Source organism: Typopeltis vanoorti, chromosome 10 (genome assembly GCF_054136105.1).
Source record: "Typopeltis vanoorti isolate ZY-2024b chromosome 10, IOZ_Tvanoo_1.0, whole genome shotgun sequence".
Lineage (NCBI taxonomy): Eukaryota > Metazoa > Arthropoda > Arachnida > Uropygi > Thelyphonidae > Typopeltis > Typopeltis vanoorti.
The window spans coordinates 28,086,023-28,092,488 of NC_143558.1; positions in this window are offsets into that span (position 1 = coordinate 28,086,023).

The window sequence follows — 6,466 nt, forward strand, 5'->3', positions numbered from 1 at the left end:
GCACGAGCTATTCAAATACGAGATAGATAACAGACATGAAAACGTGTTCTGCTAACTTTAGCCGCGTTGTCAGGTAACATACTTTTAAAATTTAGTTTTTTGCAGCCTTTAAGAGGTAATGAAGTTTGTAAAATGAAGAGAGAAGAATATATGCAGTATATAGAAATGTATTAACTACATGATATAAATATAATTATCGCTAAAATCTTGAACTTGCAGTAATCATTTTTATGGCTGTGGCTAATGCTGAGAGATTTAGGTAGATTCCACAATTTGTCCACATTTCCGCAGCTAGTATTAAACTGACTGTAACTCTTTCTTTTGTGAATTTTAATTCAATAAACAGCATGTTTTACGGTATAGACAAGGTTACATATTTTGCACTAATACAGTTTAGAATAATATTACTAATACAATTTAGTCAGTTTTAGTGTAGAATACGCAATATTACTGATTATAATACACACACGCGCGCGTGCGTACAAGCTCAACTAGAAGCGATTCAGACTTGACGGGAAAAAAAAAAATTATCGCTATCTTTTCCAGCCGTCTCGTCGTTTTAATAAAAATGTCAATTTTGTCCTGTTTTTGATAAAAACTATCAATATACTTTAATATTGGTCAATCATAAATTATTATTCATGACCTATAATCGTTTGTGGATCGGTGGACCCTCATAAAATCTATAATTGTGAGGCAGATGGATACATGGAATAAAAACATTCCTGTATCTGATAGATGGGATACGGATTTTTTCTGAAATAAGCGAAAAACGTCTAGACTTTCAAGACTTTCTTTGTCTTCCAGGAAGTAAAGCACCTGTTGAGAGAATATTTTCTGTTACGAACAGTATGTGGTGAAAGGAGAAATCTAGATTAAGTGTTGAGACAATGAGGGCTATGTTAATTGCAAGACAAAATTGTGTGATGGAGTGTGAGAAGTTTTATGATAAGTTGCTGAAAGACCAAAATTTGCTGCGTAAGATCACTTCATCGGAGAAATATTCATGGTACGATCGTGGTGAAATACAGTTCCCCCCCCCCCTCTACTTCTACTTAAATTTTTGTATGGGTTGTTCTGTCACTTAAGAATAATGGTAAGCTCAATATGCTTATGTAATAAAACTTTTTATCGTCTTACTTTTTCATGAATACAGAATACTATTACATAATCCTCGACCTGTTTTTGTCTCAAGGAAATATGGTCAGCCTACCTATAATTATTTTATTTTATTTTTTTTAATTTTCTTTTTCGGTGGACCATTTAATAATGATACTATCGAGAAAGACAAAAGCTTATTATCATAACATTAACTCTCCTTGAGTCAAAGACTTCGATGACGAAAATAGGTTTATACCATTAAGAATTAATATCATACAATATACATACAATAAGCCGGCAAAGGTTGGTCGATTGGTAGAGCCTCTGCTACTAATGGCTCAGTTAAGTAAGCTTGAGCGCGGTTAGTAGTTGGAAGGGGGCCAATCGTTCGATGAGCCTTTGGACTCCCTGGAGGTGTCAAAATAATAATAATAATAATAATTTGCTAAAAATTAGCAAGGGAAGATCCTGCATGAAAACATGTATGATTATCCGATTGTACACGATCTGCACAAGGTGAATTTCAGAAGACTGCTTTGTTTAACTATCGATTTATCAGTAGCTCTGGAGTGATGGTGAAGGTTTTGAAAAGTCGGTAAGAGATGCATACAGAAATGGGTTGACAGAGAATCTATAATTTGCAATGAATAGCATTCCGTCTTGGAGTTTACTAAGGGAAGTTCGTGTTTAAGTCACGACAGCTACTGACAGAGATCAAAAAGTGGTGTATGAGAGGTGAATCTGCAAATTTAAGATGACCAGTGGTGTACCCCAGGGATCAGTTTTTGGTTCATTGATAATACTGGAAAGATTTAAGGTAAAATACAACAATTTGCATTATCAGCAAAGTTAGACAGAGTAATCAGGAATCAGTAGCTAGGGAGGAGCAATTCGCCCCGGGCAGCACTTTGAAACTTTTTGAACTTTTGCAGTTAATTCTAAAATACGTTCTCGAGAACTCATTTCCAAATATTGTAATACTATGCGAATTTTCCTCAAAATTGCTGTAGGTGTTGCTACTTGTGAGAGGAGTTTTTCTAAATAAAATAGATTAAGAATTACCTACATTATTACGAAATAGACTTCCAATATCATTGACGATTTTGCTAACAGAAAAGCAAGAAAATAACATTTTAGAATATTGAAATTAATGTTTTACTTCAAAAATAAACATAGTGTTTTAATTTATTTCCCTATACGTCGTTTTGACTTTTTGTAGTATTTTTGGTGTGTATTGAGAGGGACAGCAAACTCAGGGACTGCCCCGGGCGGAAAAAGCTCTAGCTACACCACTGTCAGGAATGCAACTCACATCTAATACTTGAAGAATGATTTGAATAAGCCGGAGTTGTGAGCATATGAAAAAGTTACTAAATGTCAAGTTGTGCAGTTCGGTGTAATGCGATGGCTAGGAAAAAACTGATCAGGCTAGGGAATCTTGGAGTTTTAGTACACAGAAGTTCAAGGACCATACATATAGTAAAGATTGCAAATACAATTCAAAATACGATTGCACTGCTGAAACGAATACTGATATGTAAGAATAACGGTCATGTTGTTTCTTTACAAGACTGATACGACCTCATCTGGGATATTATGTGTAGATCTGGTTTCTGATGATATAGTCGAGAGGATGCTAAGGAGATTATTAAAGATAATAATATTGGGAATGTAGATAGAGATTGAGAATTTGTGGACTGCAGTCGCCAGCAAACAGAAAGAGAAGTGATACGATAGAGACAATTTTTGAAAGGGTTATACAGGAATCCAGTAAGAGGGTGGTCTGAAAGGTCGGCCTTGACCATAGATAGCAACACTATCGGCATTTTTTTTTGTCTTGCTAAGTAGGTACATCTGTCATAAGCATGAGTATGAATTTTCAAGTTATTTTATCAAGTAGTTTATTTTATACAACTGTCTGAAGCAAAAGTGTTGCTTGTATCCCTTGAAATGGGTAAAATTGGGTATCGTATGGTTATAAAATTCTTTTTAAAAGAAGATTTAACGCCAAAAGACATTCATTCAATGTTCATAAAAGTTTATGGGCACTCTTCTCCTTCGTTTTCGACAAGAAGTACGGCCACATTTCAACTCGACAGTTGAAATGTGGCCGTACCAGCCTTGAATATGATCCACGTGAATGACGTCCAAAAAATGTAACAACACCAAAAATCATTGATCAAGTGCAAGATATGGTATTGGAAGACCGGCAAGCCAAAGTGCCTGAACTTGCTGAGACTATAGGCATTTCAAAAGAATGTGTAGGATATATTTTGCATGAAGAATTGCAAATGAAAAGCTTTGCGCAAGATGAGTGCCGCACTTGCTCACAGCAGATCAAAAACGCACTCGTATGAAAATCTCTGAACACTGCTGGAGCATGTTAACAAGAATAAATCTGATTTTGTGCGTCGATTTATTACTATGGATGAGACTTGGATTCACCATTACACACCAGTCAAAACAGTGGACAAGCCTGTTGTTCAGTGCCAAAGAAGACAAAGTCAATTCCATCAGGAAAGGTTATGGTATTGGTGTTTTAGGATGCTAAAGGCATTTTGTTTATTAATTACCTTGCAAAGGGTAAAACAATAACCAGGGGATATTATTCTGATCTTTTAACCAGACTAGATGAAAAAATTCATGAGAAAAGAACCAGTTAGCAGAAGAAGAAAAAAATCATCTTTCATCAGGACAATGCACCTGCCCACAGGTGTTTTGGCAATGGAAAAATTAAGGGATCTGCACAATGAATTGTTGGAACATCCACCTCTAGATTTGGCCCCCTTTGACTATCTCTTCCCAAAACTAAAACTCTTCCTCGTTGGTCAGCGTTTTACTTCGAATCAAGAGGTGATTGCAGCTGTAGAGGGATATTTTGCAGATCTTACTGAAAACCACTACAGGGATGGGGTAATGGCGCTGGAGCATCTCTGGAATAAATGTATTAGTCTTAAGGGAGATTATGTTGAAAAATAATTTTGAAATTATAAATTCGTTTTTTTTATTGTTAGGCTGAGAACTTTTCAGACCACCCTTGTAGATGGAATTTTTCATTTTGTGGATGGAAAGGATGAAGATGACCCATGGAAGTTTAGAATGAATGCAAGAAAGGTGAGAGGTAGCATTTTTGGTGCATGACTGGAATGGCTTGCCTCTGGAGGTTGTGATTGCAAACAGTATGAAAGAATTCAAGAGAATGTATGGCATAGTAGAGTGATATGTGGCCTACCTCGATGAGTCCCCGACTCCTTGGAGGACTTTTGTAATAATGGAATCCTTCTCTAGACGTCAAAGATGGCATTCGCCACTTCAAGCCACCAGTACTTTTTGTAGTGATGCTTCACTGATTGATAAAGATCATCTAATACCTAATAGGTTTATCTGGTTTGTTGCTGAACTCATTATTGCATTTATCATAAACTTATTGTTTGTTTCAAGAAATACAAACTATATTTAGCTTTACCTCTTAATCTGGAAGAATGCATATAATGAACCCAGAGGCTTGAATTGAAAACGTGTGTTAAGACACCATCTCAATGTAGAGATCAAAATTCTCCACTAAAATAAAATAAAGCTTTTAATGTAGTTGCTTCCGAACTGTGCACTGCGCTGTCCCTGGTCGCTGCGACGAACTTAATAGATGTGCCGCGGAATATTTTAAAATTTCGAGGAAAACAGATACTCGACATCTGATGGACAGCGGGCGAACTACTAGCTCGATGTAGTTCACAATTTCAACGTTAGATCGCGCTGCATTCCATTCGATGATGTTCTCGAAAGTTTATTATATTATATGTTTTTGTTAAGGCTCTAAATACGCCTACACGTGCCATTCTTCTAGTTTTTGTAGGTTAAAGCTTGTATCACTTATTAGTAAAAAGAAGTAGCTGTATAACGTTCATAAACATGCATTTTTCGTGGAATTCGTAAAGAAAATGTCCTTTATAATTGGTGTATTGCTTTATATGTATATTTTTTCATTACATAATTAAATATTAGCGATTTTGATAAAAGACTGTTATTAATTTTAAAATATGGAACTGACATTAGACGATGTATACTTGAACAATTTAAAATAACCTCTACGCTAAGAAATAAACTTAAAGAAAAAAGAAAATACTGTATATATATGAAAAATACGAATAATTTATGAGACGTAAACCGATATTTAAACAATTCTTGGCAAAATTAAATAAAATTATTTTTTATTTAACAGTATTAATAATTCCCTATTGCTGGCTTAATTTTCATCGATACAGACTGAATCCTTTAGAATGCCTGTTTGTGCAATTTGGAGCAGAACAACTTCCCATTTTGCTATAAAGTCAAGAGCTCGAACTAGGTGCCACTCTGAGGCCAATATGGCAGAAAGTTTGTGTATCTTCTATTTAGAGCTGTATTTGTATATTATTATTATTATTATTATGGGATATCTCCAAGGATCCAAAGACTCATCGCCGGAGGGCACTCTAGTAGAGTGATTCTACTCTCTACAGTTACACACATCTAAACGACTCTATTACTACTACTACTGATTTCTCCATATACACACAACCACACTACTACCATCAACGCCAGCTACTGATTATCACCACCAATAGCAGTATGGTCGATTTCCCTGTACGCAGGATGAAAAATCCTGCTACGTATGTATGAGATCGACTTCAATCGAATAAAGCCCATATAAAGATTCCTTTCGTTACGACAAGATTCATACGCAGGTCTTTTCCAGCCAAAGGACATAATGTTATGCTGTTCTTCCAACTGCACTACGGAGGCGCTTTTTAGTTGTACTTTCGGCTACGCCAGTAACGTCTCGAACTTTCTCGTTTATTCAACAGACGCACACATCTCATTAGTAATTGTGTTTGTTTAAGAATAACCACAATTACAAGTAATTAAGTCCAAACTTCTTAGTAAGTAGTTTGGACTTAATCACTTAATAAACGGAACTGTTGAATTTTTTTTTTTTTTTTTGTGTCCGGAATGCCGTGAAAATTAATGAGACTAAGAGCGCAGTGAACGGCAACAGTTCAGTAACCTCTGCCACAATACAAATATTATAACATTTTATTTACAAATATTACTGAAATTGCTGACTTATTATTGAAATTATAACATTTTATTTGCAAATATTACGAACATCACGTGTACACATGATGTGACAACATCGAGATAACAATGTAATATAATAATTAGTATGCTTTTATGTATTTTTTTTTACAAGAAAACTATATTTTTGATAAATTTTCGTCATTTTCTTTAAAGAGAATATCTTACGAATTTGTTCCACCCACCTTAAATTCTAAATAAACCTGTAAATAATAGCAGTATACAAACGGAATGTTTGTATACTGCTATT